Here is a 25,168-nt window from a genome sequence, read left to right as displayed (position 1 = left end):
TTTTTTTTACAGTATTTGATATACTACTATATTATAGTGTGTAATATACTACAGTATATTATTTACAGATTTAATTTGTTTGTTCTTTTCCCCCTGCTGGAACATATATTCTGTGGGGCCAAGATTTTTATTTCGTTGACTAATGTACATGAACTGGTCAATACAGCCATAGACACATACAAAGCACTTAGTAAATATTTTTTGGATAGATGGATGGATGGATGGATGGATGGATGGATGGGTGGATGGGTGAATGGATGGGTGGGGTGGATGGATGTTTGGTAAGTGAACACATGGTGAACAGTAGCTTGTCTTTGGGTTAATGACTAAGTCCACATGAAGTGGCGTGATCTGGAGATGAGGAACTGACAGAGAAGCCACATTTGTCTGGAACCCTAGCTCCATCAGAGAACAGAAGGGCTGAGGAGGGATTCATCTATCTCAACAGGATATCAATGTATTCAAATATGACCTGTGTAGAAAAATTAAGATGTCTCATTGGACCTATGATGGAAGGAAAGGGCCTGCTGGACTTTTGAGCTGACAATAATAGTCCCCTACAAACAGATCTCTGGTAGATGGTGCTTGAACAAGATCGCAATGCCCTTCCTATTTGTATAAAGGAAATTGAACCTGGGTCCTCTCTGAATGCCAGGGTGTTGAGGTGGGAGTGGGTGGGTGGTATAGCTGGAAGGAGGTTGGGATAGGGGGTTTCTGAAGGGGAACCCGGGAAAGGGGATAGCATTTGAAATGTAAATAAATAAAATATCCAATAAAAAATAAAAAATTAAAGAACAGCAAATATACTTAACTGCAGAACCATCTCTCCAGCTATCCCCCCAACATTATATTTAAAAAATATGTACTTTGTGGAAACAATTTTTCATCCTGGTATAATTCCTGCTATCAGTTTAAAAGGAAGAAGAACAAGCTTCTTTGGAATAGTCAGAAATGTTATACCGTACCTATTCCTCATAGGCTCATATTTTTGTTCTCCTCAACCCAGAATATTTTATTCCAATGTAATAATATATTTTCACTTTTTTAAATGAGAGAAATGGTTTATTTGGTAGCAAGGAATAAAAGGAAATTCGTTAATTCTTCTCTCTTGTGGTGGTCAGACTGCAGTGGTCAGATGGATGGTGCCACACAGGAATTCCTCCCTCTGACCAGATCTACTGAAATGCAGACGCCATAGTCGCATGTGTCTTCTAGACGGAGGGGCTGGCCTCTGTGCTTCCTGGGGTTGCAGTGACTGTTGCAGTTTCCTTCTTGTCTGCAGGCTTCATGGCAGGAAACAGAAGTACTTCCTTGATATTGACGGAATATGCAAGAAACATTGTGAATTGATCGATACCTATGCGCCAGCCAGCTGTTGGGGGCAGCCCATATTCCATGGCAGTGCAGGAGTTCTCATCTATGAACATGGCTTCATCATCACCTTGGCCTTGGACTGTTCTTCACACAGATGTCACAGGGGATCATTGAGCTCAGTGCAGGCATTGCATACTTCCTTCTTCATGATGAATAGCTCAAAGTGCTCAGTTAGACCCTCTTTGGAGCAATGCAATTTGGCCAAAGGACTCATGATCTCTGGGTGATCACAGATGAATATATGACTCATGCATGTCACTTCGAGGAACTCTCCAACAAGCTTATCAGGGAGGCTGGCTGTGGTCAGATGTGGCAGGGGAACTGGCATTTAACAGCTTCAACACAAATATCATCAAGAATTTTTCGAGTTTCTTCAGTTTCAAAGAGACTGGTTTCTGGCAGCTTCACACCTAGGGCTTTCTCAAGCTCTTCTACCATGCTGGTTCTTAGGAAGGGCAGAGTGATGTCAATCTCATAGGCTGGGCCTTCTGGCCTGTCTGGGTGGTAGGTGATCTTGTAACTGCCAGTAATTCTTTTCACCACCCCTGACAGCATCTTCTCTATGATTTCCATGAGGTCACGATAGTCTGAATAGGCCATGTAGAACTTACAGGTGGTGAACTCAGGATTGTGAGTCAAATCAATCCCTTCTTTCTAGAACTGGCTCCCAATTTCATAAACCTGGTCAGTGCCACTAACCACCAGCATCTTATGGTAGAGTTCTGGAACAACTTTCATATACAAGTTCATGTCCAGCTCTTTGTGATAGGTGATGAAAGGCTTGGCCGCAGCTCCCCCAGGAGTGATGTTCATCTTGGGAATTTCAATCTCTAGAAACCCCAGCTCATCCAAGAAACTTCTTACATCTGTGATGATCTTTAGAGTGGACAACAAAGTTCTGCCTCACAGAGTCGTTCAGTAGCAAGTCCAAGTATCTCTGAAGATAACTTTTTCCTTCACTTTGAGGCCAAAGTGAAGCTGAGGCGGCTTGTGCTGGCAGGGGGACAGGAGCATGATCTCCTGGGGGATGATGCTCAGCTCACCCTTCTTGGTTTTCCCGGGATTCCCCTTAACTCCAATTATTTCTCCCTGGCACGGTTTGTTATTGATATGAACAAATTCTTCCTCTGATTTATAATTTTTGGAGTTGGTCATGACTTGTAATTTGACCCCGTCTCTTTGGAGGTCATAGAAGACGAGCTTTCCCCCAGAGGCTTTCTTGGCATTGATGCAACCTGCCACTTTTAAGGTGACGTCAGTCAGGTGGTCCCCAGGTTGCAGGTGACTTGGATGAATTGAGTGAGTGAGATGTCCACGTGGAACTTGTGTGGGTACAGGTAGTCCCCACAGACCTTCAGTTACTTGACTGCTTGACTTCAGATCTTGTAATATTGATTTGGGTCCAGAGTCTCCTCCTCAGCACTGTCATCGCTGTCAGCAGTTTGGTTGGTGGTGGCAGCAGGAGTAATCTGGTTTAGCTGTTTTTCACTGAGCTCTTTCTGCTTAGCCTTTCTCTGACAGTTACTTCTCAGCTTTCAGAAGCCTCTTTAGCTCATTCTTGCTTAGTTTCTTCTTGCTATCCACTTTGCCTTCACTCTCCTGCAGCGCCGCCATCTTCCCCACTCTACATTTTCACTTTTGAAAGTCTTTTTTCATCACCTCCTAATATTTGCCACAATAGCATGCAAAAACTTACATTGTAAAAATGTTTATTTCCTATTGCTCTTATGCTCTGAGACTCTCATCTGACCGTTTTCTTTGTAGCCATCATAACACAATTAGTTCAACTACAATGACTCTGTTACAAAGCCTTATACTTAATATGCATGCAATATTATTGAGAAAATATTTTTAAATGAGGAAAGGGCATTTTATTTAATTTTATTTATAAAATACTCATATATCTGCATGTCATGTATTGTTCAAATGAAATCACATTCTGCATTTTTAGTAGACTTTAGTATGAAGTAATACATTTCATATAACATACTGGATGGGAATGAAATGGATTCATTTAAAACAATATCAGTGAACATTTCCTAAGTTATACACCAAATTATCTGCATAATTATCTATCATAAAACTTATATGCTATGAGATACCAAATGACAGTTTAGTCTCTCCATTATTTTATTAAATCCAAAGCAATAGAAACTACTTATCCTTACCAAAAGGCAGCATAGTTAGCATAATGAATTTTTCTTAATATCTGCACCAGATTTCCTATGATCTCTTGTTTTCTGTCCAGGAGGTCTGCAATCTCAATTCAACTTGGAGATGAGTTGACATGTCTCTGTTTTGTAAGGGAGGAAAAGCAGAAGTATAAAAGTAGTACTATCAGGTATGGTTTCATATAGATCAAATTTAAGAAGAACTTGAAAAAAATTGAAAGTCAATCAAATAGAGACAGAACAAAGGCTGGGGCTGGGTATGTACTCTGTAGGTAGAGTGCTCTCCACTTGGTTCCCTTCCTGGCCCTGCATCATGGACATGGTGGTGCATTTTTGTATTCTCAGCAGTTGGGAAGTAGGATGATTAGAAGTTCAAAATTTTAACCTAGAAAACTGGAATACCCAAAACATAATCCACACATCAAATGAGATACAAGAAGAAAGCAGGAGTGGTCCCTGGTTCTGGAAAGACTCAGTGAAACAGTATTTGGCAAAACCAGAACGGGGAACTGGGAAGGGGTGGGAGGGAGGACAGGGGAAGAGAAGGGGGCTTACGGGACTTTCGGGGAGTGGGGGGGGGCTAGAAAAGGGGAAATCATTTGAAATGTAAATAAATTATATCAAATAAAAAAAAAGTATGCACAGTAAAAAAAAAAAAAAAAAAAAAAAAAAAAAAAAAAAAAGAAGTTCAAAATTATCCTCTGTTACATAGTAAGTTAAATGTACAGGGCAGACACTGCATATAAATCAGCTCCATACACATACATATATATTAGATATATATACACATATATTCTATATATACACAAATATATATATGTATATGTGTATATATATATATTTAGGTTTTCAAGACAAGGTTTTATGTGTTCCCCCAGCTGCCTTGGGACTCATTCTGTAGACCAGACTGGCCTCAAACTTACAGAAATGCACCTGCATCTGTGTCCTGAGTGCTTGGATTAAAGGCATGCATCACCACAACCCAGAAAATACTATAATAGTTTGAACATAGTAGTTGTTCAACATTGGGTGTGGTTTTGCTTTCAAGTGCTGAGGATGGAAACCAGGACCGTGAGCATGCCAGGAAAGCGTTTTTTAAGTGTGCCCCATCTGCAGTCCACTAAAGAGCTTTTTTTTTTTTTTTTTTTTTTTTAATGAGTAAAGGCTGAATCTCCAGAAAGAGTGTATGTCAAGCTGAGAGAAACCGTAAGCAACCCCTCTCCTTTGAGGTCATGTGTCATTCATTACAAATCATTAGGCAACAAGGCTTTTAAAATAGAAGGGCTTTGGAGACTTATAAAACCAGCACATATAGTGTGGTATGTATGGAACTAGACTCAAAAGAACTCCTGAGTCTCCTAGCCACTGCAGTATACACTGCAAAACAGTCAATAGTAGCGATATGAAGACATTATTAGGAAAATGAGATTGCTTTAAGACTAAAGAGAAAAGAATCTGGGTGCTATAGAGACCAAACAGTGGTCACATCTGTTGACTCTAGGGGACAACAGAACAAGAGGAGGATAAAATGAGCAATAAAAGGCCATTGAAAGCACACCTGTTCTAGTGGGAGACAGGCATTGGACAGGATCTGGTTACATGCCTAGAACAATTTCCCTCTTATTTATTTTAAACTCTGAGTAATCTAGGGATAAAATTGTCCTCGGATGAGGGATTGTCTTAATATTCCCTATAAGCAACATGCTTTTTTTTTGTATCGTTAGGCAAAAGAAACACACACACACACACACACACATATACTCACACATATACACAAAGACACGGTACAGGCAATTTGTCTTTTAAAACACAATGACAATGTAAATAATATAAGAAAAACTAAAATAATTTTGACACTAGATATTCAACTCAGTTTAATCTCTTTCTCTCTCTTTCACTCCCTCTCTCTGCTTTCCTCTCCAGTCCCGCCTTGGATTTTGCAGCTAATTTCTCAAGTGGACCAGACTGGCTTCTACCTCCCCATGTAGCCAAGGGTACCTTCAGCTGCATACTTCCACCTCACAAGTGTTAAAACTATAGGTGTTCATCAATATGCCCATCTTACATGGTAATCTCCACTGTTAATCTTTTTCTTTCTTTTTAAAAGGTCTTGTTTTATATGTATGAATATTTTTCTCAAATGTATGCTTCTGCATGTATATACCTGTAGTCTAAGAAGAAGAGGGAATTGGATACCCTGGAACTGGAGTTACAGATGGTCGTGAAGCATATGAATACTGGTAATTGAACCTGGATCCTCTACATGAGCAACAAATTATATTATCTGCCTAGAAGACATATTGCTATACCAAATTGGTACCTAGGAGATACACATGGCAGGAAAAAGTGTTAGGTTCAGAATAAAGATGTGGGAAAGTGTCATTGCCACTTGATTGTGATTGAGAACACATTTTAAAACCTATTTTTAAAATTTCTTATTGATAATGTATGCATTCCTAATAGGAAGTAGATCCCCTTTATAGGGATTTTAAGCTTATTTATTTTTGAGATTATAATAAGATTATATCAGCTCTTCCTTCCCTTTCCTCCCTCTATATCCTATCCTATACCCCCTTGCTCTCCTTCAAATCCATGACCTCCATTATCCATTAATTGCTGTTACACACATTTATGTATATCAATATATTCCTGAAGACATATTTGGTTTCTTTTTCATACACTTGCTATTATATGAACCAAAGAATTTCCTAGTTTAGTTCGTCCCATTTATAGTATATGTTAGTATCTATCATAGAGTCTCATCCCTTCCAGAATTGCACTGGTGATGGAACCCAGGACCTTACACATTCTAGATTCTAGGCAAGCTTTTTTTCCTCTGATCTCTGTCTCCTGCATTTTAGAGACATATATTATTTCAGTTGAGTATTAAGCTATTAGTGGAGGTAGATAGTATTGAAGGATGTTTGGTAGCATCCTCAGAGGAGGTTGATAGAGGAGGTTTCTGAAAGGAGATAGAATTGTAGAAGTTCAATTGATACAGACAACAGTTTTAGCTTGAAGTGAGTCACTTTCCTTATTGTTGTGATAAAGCCAATAGAAATATCTCAGAAGAGTTTATTTTGGTTCATGATATGAGAGTATAGAGCAGAGGTTTTCCACCTCTGGGTAGTGACCCCTTTGGGGGCATGTCTAAGGGTTCTTTCACAGGGGTCACCTAAGTTCATCTGAATACACAGAATACATTATAATTCAGAACAATAGCAAATAATAGCTCAAGAAGATGGAGAAATTGAGGCATGGTTTAATGGCCAACAACTGTAATCACAGCATTTGGGATGTGGATGTAACAGTATTAGACATTCAAGGTCACCCTTGGATACATAGCAGACTGAGGCTAGCCTGTACTACATGAGACTTTGTCTCAGACAAAAACAAAAGAAAAAACATGAAAATGGAGAAATAATCCAGATATAATACAGGGAGGGAAAATTTCTCAGAATAAAGAGTCAGGTTTCCAAAGGGGGAAACCGAAAAGGGCCACCATTCTAGAAAGCAAGGGAACACTGGTTCAGGAAAGCAGTAGTGACCTTGTAAGGTCAACTTGTCATCCCATGGTACCTTCTACTTCCCTCCTGAATAATATTCAATGAACACCAGAGCAAGGTGGTTCAATTTAATATACATAACTGAGGCTCATGGAAAATATGATCCTCCTTTTTAATATAATGTAGTGCATTGAGAAATATGCTGGGTGTTTTTCCATAGGCATAGGAACAAGCTATCTTATTTTCTTTGTCTGGAGAATCAGGCTTCCTATTTCTAATTTATTATTACACAAATGGGCCAAACACACTAGGACTCACCAAATAAGGAATCAGATTCCTTTAAAGGGGGGAACCTACAATTAATTTAAGGGGAAAATGTCCACAGGGATAACAATATTACGTCTGTGTTTGTCAAGCACACACAGGAGGATGATCAAAGGGTACAACACATTGTAAAAATGTACCCTGTGCTGAAACTGCTTGAAGTCTGTGAGTTTCTGGAAACACAAAGCCCTTTGAACAAAAGTGCAGAAACTGTACACAACCTTTGAGTTCACTTAGGGTCAGATATCAAAGATGATCTTATTTACTCTAAATAATAGAACTGGACACTGGCTGGAAAAGCTTATGCTAAAAACAGCCTAGAACTGTTATGACTAACAGGAAGTTTCCAGAAGGAACGAAAGAAAAATTTAAAGGAGGGTGAACAGTTACAAGTTGCTGCTTACTTTGCCTAAATTTTATCCCGACAATGAATTCAAATAGTGAAGATCTTATCTCAGAAGGCCAGGTTTCTTTGAAGAAAAATTACATACTGTATAAATTTCTTAGCTCCTGATATTAATAAATCTTGGGAAGACAGAGAAAGGGAGGGTGAGTGTGTGTGGGGAGAGGGGAGGAAGAATGAGAATCAGAGAGTCTAAGAAATGGACTCTGTGTCTGCCTGACAGCCAGTGGATGAAATCACAAAGAAAACACTGGCAAGAGATCAGGCCTCCTGGAATCCATTAAATACAAAGGAGGAAACGGAATAAATGTTGGTTACAGTTCCACATGCTATATCCAGAGTTGAGTAGAGCTGTTTAAGGCTGAGCAGATCCAGCAATAAAATTTCATAATCAGCATTCATAAAATAATGAGAACAGAAGTTTGCTAGCTTACAGAGAAACTACTGCTGCTACCCCAGAGTCTAGCACATACCAGGCAAACACTCTCCCCACACCCCCCATGGAAGCTGTAGCCTCAGCCTCTATGTGCCAGATTCAACCAGAAACAAAGAGGTTGGTGGGACTTTTGATTCAGCTCTTAGTTGTAACTTTAAGTTTTTCAAACCTTATTTTTAATGATGGTCCTTGTATGCTTTAACCTCCCTAGTACCTCACCACCCACCAGAGTTAGTAGAAATGAAAGGATACATAGGGGAGTGGACCTGTTTGGAAAGGGTTCTTTGAAGCAACTCCCATCTGTATTGTCTGGAAATCAGCAATTCAGGTCACAGGTTAAGAGGCGACAGCGGCTTGATCCACTTGCAAACACCTCATGGGTACACCAGCAGTCCAGTTTGGTAGAACTGGCTTAGCCACAGTGGAGACACAACCTAGCAGAGGCAGCCAGGCCTCAGCCTTGGCTCTAGTCAGCAGGAGGGACCCAGAGGGACACCAGGAGAAGTTCTCAGCTGTTCCTCTCTCAGGGAAGGGAAGATCAGTGAAGATTTGAGACCTACAAATGTTGCATAGCTAGCTGTACCAGCAAGCCAAGGTATGCCTCTGTCACTCCATGGAGTCCTATTTATACCCTCCAAACATCCACTGGTCCTCCACAGGCCTTGCCTCAGCACAGGTCTTGCCCCAGCACATGTCTTGCCTTAGCTTGGCTCTTCCCTTAGTACATGCGTCCAATCAGCCTGAGTCCACAGAAGTGGCCGGAAACTGCAGCATACCACCAAAAGTATTTTGGTATTTTTCTTTCTATGGAGTCCTGACAAATGCAGCTCACCTATGCAATGTAAGGCAGACCTATACATGCATGTTGTTAGTAAAGAATCCTTCATCATGTGTGTTTCACTTGCTTGCTTCAGCAGAACATCCTCTTTCCTGTGTCTGCTTCAGCTAAATGTTCCTTCATGAGTCTAACTTAGCCTTTCACCTGTATCCACTCTAATGAGACATTCCTTTACGTGTTTGTCCTAACAAAAACATCATCCCACCTACTTTCCAAAGAATCCTTCAGTTTCCACTTCACTCAGGTTTGTTTTTGCCTCTGAAGACAATCAAATTTTCATAATGCCCCCAGGAGCCACTAATCGTTGTGACAGTCTTTGAAGGTGTTCTCTGAAGAAAGTGGGCTCTTCCAATCCATTTATGCACAGAATTAGAATTCAAATTTTTGCTAGCCCACTGTGGTGGTTTGAATGAAAATAGCCCACATAGGCCTTTAGGTTGTGGTACAATTAGGAGATGTGCCTTTGTTGGACTAGGTGTGGTCTTGTTGGATATAGTGTGTTACAGGTGGGTGGGCCTTCAAGTCTCTCTCAGATGCTCTAGCCAGACCCAATGTGACAGTCTCTTCCTGCTACCTGTGGATCCAGATGTAGAATTTTCAGCTCCTTTTGAGCCCCATGTCTGCCTGCATGCCACCATGCTTCCTGCCATGATGATAATGTACTAAATCCCTGAACTGTGAGCCAGTCGGAATGAAATATTTTCCTTTATTTATAAGAGTTGGTCATGGTGTCTCTTCATAGCATTAGTATCCTAAGTAAGACCCCTCCAGTAGGAGATCATCACACTGACAGTCACATCCTTCTGTCTGGAACTCAGTTAGTTGATCAACTCAATAGATAACTGCTACATGATAGGCAGATAGTTGGTATAACCTGGGACAGCAAAAGATCCAGAAATTAGGTAGAGGCAAGGTACAGAACAGAAGTAAGCCAACAGGATAAACAGGTTGCTACAGTCTTGAACAATCTAGAAAAATGGCTTTTGATGTTTTTAAAATCATAACATTTTAGTAATTCTCTATGAATTTTATATCTTGTATTTTGATCATATTCATGCCCAATCTCCAACTTCGACCAAGCCCCCCTCCTACTCTCCCATCTTCATAGTATCTCTCTCTCTCTCTCTCTTTTTTTTTTTTACTTTTTAAGTGAGTCCAATTTGTATTGCTCACATATTCCTAGGTGTGAGGCCAGCCAGTGGAGTGTGGTTGACTAGGTAGTGATTACATTTTTAGAGAACAATAACTCTTCCTTCCCAGAAGCTAACAGCTCTCCATGATTCCTCGTTAAGGGGTGGGGTCCGTGTTGTAATGCTGACTGGCTCATTAGAAAATGTTCCAGTGAAGAGTCAGGCTCTGCTTTATTTTATAAAAATATATACTGGTTGGTGTTTATTTATTAATATGTACTTTTATCCATTTCCTCCTCCAGATACATAGCTGAAAGAATGAGAGAGATAAATATTTACTCATGGGAACGGAAGCATCACATTCCAGTTCTCGACAGAATATTAAGCATATGATCTGTTGGTGGTTCACTTTAAAAAAATGCAATCCTATCTATGCATTGCCTCAAAAATTGTTAAATAAAACAGCCAGAACTTCCAGGATAACTCCCTAGTACTGTATTTTCATATTGTTTCGAACCACAATCTACATGCAATAAAATTCATCTTTTTGTTCTGCTTTGTTTTATTTTGTTTTCAGATAGGGTCTCCTGGAGCCCAGACTGGCCTCAAGCTTTCTATAAAGCCAAGATTGCCCTTCATTTTCCTCACCCTATTGCTATACTCTCCCAAGTGTAGAGATTGTAGGTCTATGCTCACTTTAAAATTTGCTTTTAACTCAATGGGCTTTTGTCTATACAAGTTGTCATGTAGCACTGTTTCATTTTGTAGTGATTTCCTTCATCTGGCCTGAGCAAAGCCACTTTACTTCCACCGCCAGTCACCTTGCCTCTTCTCTTTCCTATCAATGCATCCCAAGCACTCTGAGCCTTCTGGTTCTGTGGATACATCTATTAACTACAACTGGACTCCTACTACATCTAGCCTTTAAAAATTGGCTCCTTTCATTTAGCATGTTTCAAAGGTCAGTCCATGTTATAACATGTACAGCTATCCCATTCCCTTTCATAACAAAATCTGTATTTTATCAATTCATCAGTGGAGAGTAGACATTTGACCATCATGAATGATGCTATTATAAGCACTTATGTGCAGATTTTGGAGTCTCTGTGCTTTTAATTCACTTGCTCCCATACTCAGTGCTTAACATGTGTGATGGGCATTGAACTCAGGTCCTTATTCTTGCACAACAACACTACTAACTTAACTAACTCTCCACCCCTAAACTGGGCTTCAAAGCAGCTGAACCATTTCTAGCAGCAAAATTTGAATGGTTCAGTTGAAGTGGAAACTTCTAGTTCTTTGGAATGTTAGTTCTGTCAAATGATGTGTTTCTGGGGCACACAGGTAAAAGGCTGTCTTGCTAAAGTAAACACATGAAAGGCTATTTCCCTGAAGCAGACACAGGTAAAAGGATGCTTGAATATAGAAGACACATGAAAGGACCCAGAATGAAAGACTATAAATATGACCCCACAGACAGTGGGAAAGGAGCACTGAGCTTTGGTTTGGTTTGCTCCACCTCACTATTCTTCACTAAAGATAGGCATATATTGGTTTGCCTTACATAGCATTGTTGAGCTCAACTTGTGGTAACTCCTACATTGAAAGAACTTTCGCAAGAACTGCTTGTGAGGTTCCTGTGACAGTTGCCACTTCTGTGGCTTTGTCTCAGAAGCATTGGTGAGCCTGGTGGTTTCTTCAGGATTGAACTATAGCTGCCTAGTGTCTGTTTGCTGAAAGGACTGGACTGTAGCTGCTGGTTCGTGTGTGGTGTCTGCCAGCCTAGAGGATTGGTCTGCAGCTCTTGATTAGTATTTGGTGTTTGCTATGGGACTTGCCCAAGAAGATCAAGCTCACCCCTAAAGAACTACTGCTGAATAGATCCACTTCCCCCATATCCTATTAACTTTTCCACTAATTCTGCTGGGTGGTGGGCTAGAGAACAGGTTGAGCTCTTATTAAAAGTAGGTTGCAAACAATGTATGTCTACATTCAGTTTCTTCACTTCCTCACTAACACCTGTTATTCTTTCTTTCAATTATAGCTACATTAGTGCACATGAAACAGACATGTCAGTGTTGTTTCTCATACATATACCATACAATGCAGAATTTCTCTTTCATTAAGGACATGTCTTAATGCTATCTATTTGCTATGATTAAGGAGCCAATATTGACATGTCATTATTGATCCATAGTTCACATTAGATGTCACTCTGGGTGTTGTACATTCTCTGAGACATTATATTTAGCTTTATTCTGTCATTGTTATTTTTTGAGATGGGATCACATGATGCAGTCCAGGCTTTTCTTGAATTGTCAACATTTTTTTGCTTCAGTCTCTAAGCCCTGTGATTGATAGTATATACCACTATATCTTTTTTTTAAATTGTGTTAGTTTTATTTTTTAAAAATTGATCTGTGAAGTTTTCTTACAATTTATAAATACAATTTTATCTTTGGCTTTTTGAGACAAGACTTTCTCTGTGTAGCCCTGGCTGGACTGGAACTTGCTGTGTGGAGTAGGCTGGACTCCAACTCACAGAGATCTGTCTCTTTCTGTCTCCAATGTGCTGTGATAAGAACATACGCAACCTTGTCTTTCTCCCAGATATCTCCTTAGATATATGTTTTTCAATATTTTCTCATACAGCATAGATTAGCGTTGTACATTTTCTTTTGAGGTTTTGGGGTTAGGACCCCATGCTAGGCAAATATTGTGCCCCTGAACTACATGTCTGCCTTGTACTTCCTTGTGTTTTTGTGGTGTGTTTCTTTTGAGTAATGAACTACTTTCATATATGAGGTTCAAGAATAAAGTTCGAGCATGTTGGTGTATGGCTATAAATCTGCTGCTCAGGAAGCAAGATAGAAGGAGTATCAGTTTGGGGCCAATGGGTAAGGTTGAGGGACTGGGGGTATAGCACTTAGATAGTTAAGTAAAACACTTAACTATCATGCTCAAAGCCTTCTAGCCAGGCTGTAAATACAGTTGAGACAGGTTTTTAATTAATTGGTTAATTAATAATGTATTAAGTGTTTCATTATTAATTAATTAATTAATTAATTAAATTATTATGGAGTCCTGATTTTCTTGGAAGCACTGTGTAGGCCAAACTAGCCTTTACTTTTTGGCAATCTTCATTCCTCATCCTCTAGAGTTCTAGGATCACGGGCCTGTGACATCATGCCAGCAAAGACTGCTCTAGTTAAATCCATTTACATATAAAAATGATGTTGTGCATACCCACTTTGCTGTCTGGGAACATATTGTTTCTAAATACAATACTGATGTTTACATTCTTTCCCAGGAGCTCAGGGTCCAGGCGCACTGCTCTAGAGTACCATGGTGTCAGATTATAGTGTGTTTCAGAATCACTGGGAGCTCTCTCCCCTTAAGCACTCAAATTGCACTCCACATTCTTCAGAATTTTACATTTAGTACGTGTGAAGTAGAGAGTAATATCTGGCCTAAACTTTCCCAGAATACTCAGAAAAATAACTGATGCTGGCAGTATTGAGCCACATGGTAAGAACCAGGCACAAAGCTGCCTTTCCCAGAGTGTCTGTCCTTAGCAAAAGCTGTTGAATGGTGGAAGGATTTCACCAATTTAGACTTCTTTGCCAAGTACCTTCTCCAAGCTTTTAACCCACGAGTGAAAACTTCTATGTCCTGTGGGTGAGTCAGGCTGTGTTGTCACCAAATTTTTGAATGTGGGGTGGTTTTCAAAACCCTTTTATTAAAATACTATTGGTATGGTTGCATTGTATGACTGAAGAGATATTTGTGTTTTATTGTGTCACAAAAGCTGTCACCGGACCATGTAAAGTTAGCATCAGAAAATGCAGTATATCCGAAATTATGATAATATTCTTCTGCAGTTGACACTGTCCTACAAACCAAACCTCCTCTCCACTCAGTTATTTTCAGAGGCAAGACTATTAATTATGTTGACCCAAAACTAGAGCTGAATGTCAGCAAGTTAACCAATTATGTAATGGTTTTGAAACACTAGCCTATAGGTGTGCCAGTATCTATCTGTACTGTCTTGAAATCAAAGCAACTGTGATTTCCCAAAACAAGATGCTTCAGAAACATTATCACTTACTTTAAGTTTTCATGTTTTTTATGAATATTAGCTTTAAAACTACTTGCCCTGGTCATTTATTCAATCACTGAGCTTCTCCAGCTTTACTTTTCCCTTTAAAAAGTGAAATCTGGTGTCTTTAAGACACAGCAGGAATCATGCACATAAGAATTCTCAATGGGGGGGGGAAGGGTTAGGGGATTTTTTGTGGGGGAACCAGGAAAGGGGACAACATTTGAAATGTAAATAAAGAATATATCTAATAAAATAAAGAAAAATATGAAAGAAAATCCACCAAAAAAAAAAAAGAAGAAGAAAAGAATTCCCAATGACTGTGGCAATATGCATAGGGCCACACAGGTTCAAGGTAGATGGGGTCCCAGCACTGAACGTGGTAAATGCACAGAGGCTTCCCCTGTTAACCAAGAAGCCCTGTGTAATTGCTATCCACTTCAAAGGAAAAAAAAATCAGTTTTCCCTAACAGAAACTCAATAAATACATTAACCACAGTTTGGGGCATGTCCCAAACACAGAAATAGATTGCTAACACAAAATGAAAAAAAAGAAAGTGAAATCTGTTGTTAGAAAGAATGCTTTTGGGGAAATCTTCCTGGTAAGTGGAGGCTAGCCTGTGCTATTGAGACTGTCTAAAGAAAAAGTGAAGGGCATTATTTTCCCTATTGTAGTATGTGGGAGAAGAGTATCCCTCCTTTCTTACCATGTGAAGCCCATTTTAGCTCTGTCAGTTTTGCTTTTGGGATAGTCACTATGTTACCTACTAAGGCAGTATGTGTTTATTCCTCTAAGCCAATCCTAATCTTTGTGATTGCTAGAAGTATGACCATGGCCTTCAATTTTCAGTTACTATGAAAAACCAAGGGTTTTTCTTCTTAAACAGTTTGATCTTCGAATGCCATTCACAGGATGCTGTGGTCTCTTCTTTACTGGCTGTGGATACATATAGATGTTATGACTTGGGCTGCAGTAATTACCTTGTGATCATGAGAAGAAAAAGTCTGAGGACAAAACTGGCAATACAAGGCATAACAGACAGATAGAAAAGGCCTTGTCGTTATTCTCTGAGACACGGTAACATATCAAAACCAAAAACTCCCTGGAGCCCCCTGACCTTGGCACTTCTCGGTAGTGAACAATTTCTTGGTAATTTACACTGTGAGCATTCTGTTCCCCATAGATGTTTAGGTGGTTTGAAGGCACACAATGTGTCCTGTTCAGCTTCATCACAGCACACATCCACACCTACTCAGCTAGCTCAGCTAGCTTTGCTTGTCGCCATATGTGATGCAGAATGCAGTTCTGTTCTCTTGATCTTTTATGTGCCATATACTTCAATGTTACCACTCTACGCTTATTCCCAGACTTGATTTTCTCATTAATATTTCATTCTGTTCCCTCTTTGCCTTTTTCAATGTAGTGTTTTCATAATCATGGCCAGTTTCTAATGACACTCCCCAAATTTAAAAGTACCCACAATCTCTTTCTAAACCGAGCACAGTGTTAGTCTAGTGTCTGCTTGGTACATTCCCTGATAACTACTTTTGTCCTACATTCTTTCTTTTTTTTTTTTTTTTATTCGATATAATTTATTTACATTTCAAATGATTTCCCCTTTTCTAGCCCCCCCCACTCCCCGAAAGTCCCGTAAGCCCCCTTCTCTTCCCCTGTCCTCCCTCCCACCCCTTCCCAGTTCCCCGTTCTGGTTTTGCCAAATACTGTTTCACTGAGTCTTTCCAGAACCAGGGACCACTCCTGCTTTCTTCTTGTATCTCATTTGATGTGTGGATTATGTTTTGGGTATTCCAGTTTTCTAGGTTAGTAACCACTTATTAGTGAGTGCATACCATGATTCACCTTTTGAGTCTGGGTTACCTCACTTAGTATGATGTTCTCTAGCTCCATCCATTTGCCTAAGAATTTCATGAATTCATTGTTTCTAATGGCTGAATAGTACTCCATTGTGTAGATATACCACATTTTTTGTATCCACTCTTCTGTTGAGGGATACCTGGGTTCTTTCCAGCATCTGGCAATTATAAATAGGGCTGCTATGAACATAGTAGAGCATGTATCCTTATTACATGGTGGGGAATCCTCTGGGTATATGCCCAGGAGTGGTATAGCAGGATCTTCTGGAAGTGAGGTGCCCAGTTTTCGGAGGAACTGCCAGACTGCTTTCCAGAGTGGTTGTACCAATTTGCAACCCCACCAGCAGTGGAGGAGTGTTCCTCTTTCTCCGCACCCTCTCCAACACCTGCTGTCTCCTGAATTTTTAATCTTAGCCATTCTGACTGGTGTAAGATGAAATCTTAGGGTTGTTTTGATTTGCATTTCCCTAATGACTAATGAAGTTGAGCATTTTTTAAGATGCTTTTCCGCCATCCTAAGTTCTTCAGGTGAGAATTCTTTGTTTAACTCTGTACCCCATTTTTTAATAGGGTTGTTCGGTTTTCTGGAGTCTAACTTCTTGAGTTCTTTATATATATTGGATATTAGCCCTCTATCTGATGTAGGATTGGTGAAGATCTTTTCCCAATTTGTTGGTTGCCGATCTGTCCTCTTGATGGTGTCCTTTGCCTTACAGAAACTCTGTAACCTTATGAGGTCCCATTTGTCAATTCTTGCTCTTAGAGCATACGCTATTGGTGTTCTGTTCAGAAACTTTCTCCCTGTACCGATGTCCTCAAGGGTCTTCCCCAGTTTCTTTTCTATTAGCTTCAGAGTGTCTGGCTTTATGTGGAGGTCCTTGATCCATTTGGATTTGAGCTTAGTACAAGGAGACAAGGATGGATCAATTCGCATTCTTCTGCATGCTGACCTCCAGTTGAACCAGCACCATTTGTTGAAAAGGCTATCTTTTTTCCATTGGATGTTTTCAGTCTCTTTGTCGAGGATCAAGTGGCCATAGGTGTGTGGGTTCATTTCTGGATCTTCAATCCTGTTCCATTGATCATCCTGCCTGTCACTGTACCAATACCATGCAGTTTTTAACACTATTGCTCTGTAGTATTGCTTGAGGTCAGGGATACTGATTCCCCCAGATTTTCTTTTGTTGCTGAGAATAGTTTTAGCTATCCTGGGTTTTTTGTTGTTCCAGATGAATTTGATAATTGCTCTTTCTAACTCTGTGAAGAATTGAGTTGGGATTTTGATGGGTATTGCATTGAATCTGTATAGTGCTTTAGAAAAATGGCCATTTTAACTATATTGATTCTACCGATCCATGAGCATGGGAGGTTTTCCCATTTTTTGAGGTCTTCTTCCATTTCCTTCTTCAGAGTCTTGAAGTTCTTGTCATACAGATCTTTCGCATGTTTGGTAAGAGTCACCCCAAGATACTTTATACTGTTTGTGGCTATTGTGAAGGGGGGTCATTTCCCTAATTTCTTTCTCAGCCTGCTTATCCTTTGAGTATAGGAAGGCCACTGATTTGCTTGAGTTGATTTTGTAACCTGCCACTTTGCTGAAGTTGTTTATCAGCTGTAGGAGCTCTCTAGTGGAGTTCTTTGGGTCACTTAGGTAGACGATCATGTCGTCTGCAAATAATGATAGTTTGACTTCCTCCTTTCCAATTTGTATCCCTTTGACCTCCTTATGTTGTCGAATTGCCCGAGCTAGTACCTCAAGTACAATATTGAAAAGATAAGGAGAAAGGGGGCAGCCTTGTCTGGTCCCTGATTTCAGTGGGATTGCTTCAAGTTTCTCTCCGTTTAGTTTGATGCTGGCTACCGGTTTGCTGTATATTGCTTTTACTATGTTTAGGTATGGGCCTTGAATTCCTGTTCTCTCCAAGACTTTAAGCATGAAAGGATGCTGAATTTTGTCAAATGCTTTTTCAGCATCCAATGAAATGACCATGTGGTTTTGTTCTTTGAGTTTGTTTATGTAGTGGATTGTATTGATGGATTTCCGTATATTGAACCAACCCTGCATTCCCGGGATAAAGCCTACTTGATCATGGTGGATGATCGTTTTGATGTGTTCTTGGATTCGGTTGGCAAGAATTTTATTGAGTATTTTTGCATCGATGTTCATAAGGGAAATTGGTCTGAAGTTCTCTTTCTTTGTTGGATTTTTGTGTGGCTTTGGTATCAGCGTAATTGTGGCTTCGTAGAAGGAATTGGGTAGTGTTCCTTCTGTTTCTATTTTGTGGAATAGTTTGAAGAGTATTGGTGTTAACTCTTCTTTGAAGGTCTGGTAGAATTCTGCACTGAAACCATCTGGTCCTGTGCTTTTTTTGGTTGGAAGACTTTCTATGACTCCTTCTATTTCTTTAGGCTTTATGGGACTGTTTAGATGGTCTAGTTGGTCCTGATTTAATTTTGGTATTTGGTATCTGTCAAGGAAATTGTCCATTTCCTCCAGATTCTCCAGTTGTGTTGAGTACAGGCTCTTGTAGTAGGATCTGATGATTTTTTGGATTTCCTCAGTTTCCGTTGTTATGTCTCCCTTTTCATTTCTAAGTTTGTTAATTTGGATACTTTCTCTGTGCCCTTTGGTCAGTCTGGCTAAGGGTTTATCTATCTTGTTGATTTTCTCAAAGAACCAGCTCCTGGTTTTGTTGATTTTTTGTATGGTTCTCTTTGTTTCTACTTGATTGATTTCGGCCCTGAGTTTGATGATTTCCTGCCTTCTACTCCTCCTGGGTGAAATAGCTTCTTTTTGTTCTAGGGCTTTCAGGTGTGTCATTAAGTTGGTAATGTATGCTCTCTCCATTTTCTTTTTGGAGGCACTCAGGGCTATGAGTTTTCCTCTTAGCACTGCTTTCATTGTGTCCCATAGGTTTGGGTATGTTGTGTTTTCATTTTCATTGTGTTCTAAAAAGTCTTTAATTTCTTTCTTTATTTCTTCCTTGACCAAGGTGTCATTGAGTAGAGTATTGTTCAATTTCCACGTGTATGTGGGTTTTCTGTTGTTTCTGTTGCTATTGAAGACCACTTTTATTCCATAGTGATCAGATAGGAGGCATGGGATTAGTTCTATCTTCTTATATTTGTTGAGGTCTGTCTTGTGACCAATTATATGGTCGATTTTGGAGAAGGTACCATGAGGTGCTGAAAAAAAGGTATATTCTTTTGTTTTAGGATAGAATGTTCTATATATATCAGTTAAATCTAATTGGTCCAAAGCTTCAATTAGTTTCATTGTGTCCTTGTTTAGTTTCTGTTTTCCTGATCGGTCCATTGAGGAAAGTGCAGTGTTGAAGTCACCCACAATTATTGTGTTAGGTGCAATGTGTGCTTTGAGTTTTAATAAAGTTTCTTTTATGAAAGAGGGTGCCCTTGCTTTTGGAGCATAGATGTTCAGGATTGAGAGTTCTTCTTGTTGTATTTTTCCTTTGACCAGCAAGAAGTGTCCCTCAGAGTCTCTTTTGATGACTTTGGGTTGAAAGTCAATTTTATCTGATATTAAAATGGCTACTCCAGCTTGTTTCCTGAGACCATTTGCTTGTAAAATTGTCTTCCAGCCTTTTACTCTAAGGTAGTGTTTGTCTTTGACCCTGAGGTGTGTTTCCTGTAAGCAGCAAAATGTAGGGTCCTGTTTACGTATCCAGTCAGTTAGTCTGTGTCTTTTTATTGGGGCATTGAGTCCATTGATGTTAAGAGATATTAAGGAATAGTGATTGTTACTTCCTATCATTTTTGACGTTATTTTTTAAATTTGATTGCTTAACTTCTTTTGGGTTTGATAAAAGGTTACTATCTTGCTTTTTTCAGGGTGAAGTTTCCCTCCTTGTATTGGTATTGTCCTCCTATTATCCTTTTTAGGGCTGGGTTTGTGGATAGATGTTGGGTGAACTTGGTTTTGTCGTGAAATATCTTAGTTTCTCCATCTATGATGATTGAGAGTTTTGCTGGATATAGTAGTTTTGGTTGGCATTTGTGTTCTCTTAGAGTCTGCATGAGATCTGCCCAGGACCTTCTAGCCTTCATAGTCTCAGGTGAAAAGTCTGCTGTGATTCTGATAGGTCTTCCTTTATATGTTACTTGGCCTTTTTCTCTTACTGCCTTTAATATTCTTTCTTTGTTTAGAACATTTGGTGTTTTGATTATTATGTGACGGGAAGTATTTCTGTTCTGGTCCAGTCTGTTTGGAGTTCTGTAGGCTTCTTGTATATTCATGGGCATCTCTCTCTTTAGGTTAGGGAAGTTTTCTTCCATAATTTTATTGAAGATATTTGCTGGCCCTTTAAGTTGTAAATCTTCACTCTCATCTATGCCTATAATCCTTAGGTTTGATCTTCTCATTGTGTCCTGGATTTCCTGGATATTTTGGGTTACAAGCTTTTTGCATTTTGCATTTTCTTTAACTGTTGAGTCCATGGTTTCTATGGAATCTTCAGCATCTGAGATTCTTTCTTCTATTTCTTGTATTCTGTTGTTGATATTTGCATCTCTGTCCCCTGATTTCTTCCCAAGGCTTTCTATCTCCAAAGTTGTCTCCTTTTGAGTTTTCTTAGTTGTTTCTACTTCTGTTTTTAGATCCTGGATGGTTTTGCTTAGCTCCTTCACTTGCTTGTTTGTGCTTTCCTGTAATTCTTTAAGAGATTTTTGTGTTTTTTCTTTCATGACCTCAGCCTGTTGACCAAAGTTCTCCTGTATTTCTTTAAGAGATTTTTGTGTTTCGTCTTTCATGACCTCAGCCTGTTGACCAAAGTTCTCCTGTATTTCTTTAAGTGTTTTTTGCATTTCCTCCTTGTTGGCTTTTGTATTCTCCTGGATTTCTTTCAATGATTTTTGTGTTTCCCTTGCAAGGGCTTCTAACTTTTGATCCATTTTCTCCTGAATGTCCTTCATGTGTTCCTGTACCAGCATCATGACCAGTGATTTTAAATCCAAATCTTGTTTTACTGGTGTGATGGCGTATCCAGGACTTGCTGGTAGAGGAGAATTTGGTTCAGATGTTGCCATATTGCCTTGATTTCTGTTAGTGACGTTCCTGCGTTTGCCTTTTGCCATCTAGCTCTCACTGGTGTTACTTGGTCTTGTCAGTGCTGGACTCACCAGTGCAAGCTGCCCCTTCCCCGTTGGCCTCTGGTGCACAGCTTACACTCTGCACTGCCTGTAGACAGGGTGCTGTTGTCCAGGCTGTTCAGATCCTGAAGCAGGCACCTGAAGGCTCCCGCTGGGGCCCCGCAGGATTTATTGGAGCACACCGACTTCTCCCAGCTGGCCGCCCGGAAGCCCCCACTAGCCTCTTGAGGGACCTGGAGATGTGGCGGCCACCCAGGCTGATCTGAAGCGGAGAGAGTTGAGCTGGGGGCTTCTGCCTGAGGCCTTGCCCCAGATTGTGTCTGTGGACCAGGTGGAACCCGTGTGCACCCCCAGGGAGCTCCGAAGGTGAATGTTGCTGTGACCTCCCCTGTGCTCCGCTCACTCCGCTGGGCAGCGATTTCCCCAACTGGGCTGGCGCACACTAGGTTAGCCTTGTCGCCCGGGCCCTGAGTCCAGGCAAACGCCTGGGAGGCCAAGGTCCGAGCAAAGTTCCCCTAGGGCTATGTCTGTTATTTGGGTCCGCCAGGTGACCCGGATGGCGGGTGTGCGCGTCCGCGCTCCCCGAAAGCACCGGGAGAGTGCTAATAACCTCCTGGGCGGGTTGACACACAGATGGCCCACCAAGCCGCCCAGTTCTTGGGGTCAGTCCTGTACCTTTTGGGGCCTAGACCCCCGTTTTGTTAGCCTCAGGCTACGCTTGTTAGCAGTCTCTGCCCTCCTGAGCACTCTGGCTCCTGTAGGCAAAATGGCGGCGCGTGCGCCGGCCGGGGCAAAAAAAAAAACTCCTGGCTGGGTTGGCGCCCCGATGGCCACTCGAACAGCCCAGGGCCTGGGTGCAGGCCAACGCCCGTCTGGCTCAGACCCCTGCGGTGTTGGGCCTAGGATTATGTTTGTGTACCTCAGTCTGACCGATCTCTGGAGCCCGGGATCAAGATGGAGGTGAGTCTCTCCTGACTGGCGGGAAGCCGAGTTCTCCGTACATTCTTTCATGCACATACCTAAGTCATCAACCTAGCTGTGGTTCTTCTTCTCATCCTAACATCATTTATGTGGCCGAGTAAGAGATGGTTCAGTGCAAAGGTAAGGACCAGAATTGGAGCCTAGCACCCATATAAGGAAGGTATTTTGCACAGGTTGTAATCTCAGCCAATTAGATTTAGAGATAGGGGATCTCCAAAGACAAAGACAAAGTCTGCCTTACTGGACTAGCTGAATTGGTGAGCTCTGGGTTCAAGTGAGGAAGCTCTCCTAAATGATGGGAATAAGTGGAAAATAATTAAGGAAGACACTGCCTCTCAACATTTGTCTTGTACCTGAACTTGCACACATGTGTGTTCACCTCTAATACCACATGCATGCATGTACACATAACAGCATGCATATACACAATATGTATGCCACACACACAAAATTATCTAACAAAAATGTTTGCTGGGTAAAAATACATTGAGAAATGTGGTTAAAAGAGTGGTGGGCATAGGACTATAACTTCAGCATAGTCAGAGAAAGTCTCAATGTAAGACGAGAGAAAAGTGAAGCAAAGAGATATGGATATCTGTGCGAGGAAGCAGTAAAAGTAGACTAAACAGAAGTGGGAGGGCTCAAAGGTGGGAAAATGAGAGTCTTCAAATATAAGGGGCCAGGGAGTGGACATATGGCTCTGCATGTAACAGTCCTTGTGTAAAAACAAGGACTATAACTTGGATCTTCAGTATCCATAGAAAAAAGCTGGGCATGGAGCAGTGAGTGATGGCTAGGTGCTTAAGGGCACTTGCTCTCATGGATGGTCTACCTTTGGTTCCCAGCATTCCTATGGTCACTCCCATCATCTCTAGTGCTTGCTCCAGGGATCCAACAATCTCTTATATCTTTGCCAGGCACAGGGCACACACACATGACGCACATACGCACATACGCACATGTAGGCAAGTCCTCATACACGTGAAACAAAATGAATGATTCATAATATTTCTGAGCATGGACGTGTGTACCTAAAATTTCAGTGCTTGGCAGGAGGGATAGAAGGACCTCTGGGATTTCTTGGATAGCCATTTTAGCCAAATTGGTGGGCTGCAGGTTTAGTGAGAGACTCTGTCTCAAAAACTAAGGTAGAGAGTATTTGAAGAATATATAGGTTGTTGACGTTTGTCTCCATTGACCTCTGGCATTCACACACACACACACACACACACACACACACACACACACCTCATGAGTATAGATGTCTGTTGCCAAGCTTGATGACCTGAGTTTAATCCCCAGAATACACACGGTAGAAGGATATTGTCCTTTGATGTTTACACACACTATACCATGTACTCTTCCCTTCCTAAACAAATGTAATAAAAATGTATTTCCTTTAAAAAGCAAGCTATGAATGTGGCTGACCTGAAGGGAACAAAGAAGTGACTGACTGGACATGAATCCAAGTATAAAAAAATCTGATCCAGTTTTTCTCTGATGGGTTGTAATACTTTGGAATTTAGTTCTAAGAAATACAGTGTAGCTTAATTTTTTCCTCAATCCCACTTTAATGATGATTCTTAAATGCTTTAACCTCCTCTCTAGCTCACCACTTACCAGAGATCCACCAGAAAGGCTATTAGGATACCGGAGAAGTGGACCTGTTCAGAAAGGTTCTTTGGAGTAATTCCCACCTGTTTTGCCAGGAAATCAGCAGTTCTGATCACAGGTTTCAGCAGTGGCAGCAATATACCAGCAGACCAGTTCAGTAGTGTCGGGATAACAGCAATGGTGGCAACACCTAGCAGAAACAGCCAGGCCTCAGCCAAATCATACCGGTCAGCAGGAGCATTTTGGACCATCTGGGACACCAGGAGAAGTTCTCTCCCAAGCCTTTCTCAACTAAGTGAAGATCAGCGAAGACTGAAGCCTAAGAAGCTTTTGCACAGCTAGCTCTACAAGCAAGCCAAGCCAAACCCAGTCACTGTTCGATGAGTCCTATTTATATTCCTTCCAAACATCTTGCCTCACCATGTGTCTTGCCTCAGCGTGTATGTCTTAGCAAAATTCCGAGTCTGTCTCAGCTGACATCACTCTGCCAATCAGTCTGAGTCTGAGGAATCTACAAGAAGCTGCCAGTGCACCCCTAAAAGGTTTTTGGGGCATTTCTCTCTATTGACTCTCGACAAATGGAACTCAATTATGCATATAAGGTGAACCAATACATGCGTGTCATTAGTAATGAATCCTTCATCTTGCGTCCTTTCACGTGCTTGCTTTAGCTCCACACCTGACTTACAACCTTAAATTTCCATTTCAACATAGTTTTGGAATAAAGGAGTTGTACGGTCTGATTTTTTGTCTCAACTGCATCACTCTAGCTGTTGTGCTGATAGCAGAACTTATGGGAGACAAGCAAAAGCAGAACAGAGACCAGTTAAGAGAATTCCCTTCTACATCCTTAGGATCTAAGTCAACAGCTATCAGTTCCTACTAACATATTGGTGGTGAGAACTAGATATATCGTGGATAGGTTTTAGAAGTATTGTTGACTGAGCTTTCAAATTGTTGGGGGTGTATAATCATGGCTGAATTATATAATTTTTGCCCAGATTATCTGAACAGAGGGAATTGCTTTTAGAACATAAGGAAAAAGATGGTAGCAAACAGGTTTGAGAGTCAACATCCTGGAAATTATCTCAGATCTGATAAGGCTGTAAAACTTACCAGGCAACCAAGTATATACTCTTGGTAAGCAGCTAGAGATAATGAGCTGGGAAACACTGACAGAAGCCAGATTCTCTGTATCTGGAAGTTATCAGTATACAGGTAATATTTTAAGAAAGAATGAGATTACCAGAAATCCTAGGACTCAGTAGACGAAGAAGAGAAGATAACTTAATTACAGGATTCTTAAGTTAT

The 25,168-nt window shown here is 40.7% G+C and overlaps 1 pseudogene; it reads right to left on the bottom strand.

The window, feature by feature from the left end:
* Positions 1-1,211: 1,211 nt before the first annotated feature.
* On the bottom strand, positions 1,212-2,988 carry LOC127675333 (lysine--tRNA ligase-like; annotated as a pseudogene).
* Positions 2,989-25,168: the final 22,180 nt, after the last annotated feature.

The sequence above is a fragment of the Apodemus sylvaticus genome, chromosome X, assembly GCF_947179515.1.
Source record: "Apodemus sylvaticus chromosome X, mApoSyl1.1, whole genome shotgun sequence".
NCBI classification, from domain to species: Eukaryota; Metazoa; Chordata; class Mammalia; order Rodentia; family Muridae; genus Apodemus; species Apodemus sylvaticus.
The sequence above is the reverse complement of the archived record's forward strand: the minus strand, read 5'-3'. Positions and strand labels throughout refer to the sequence as shown.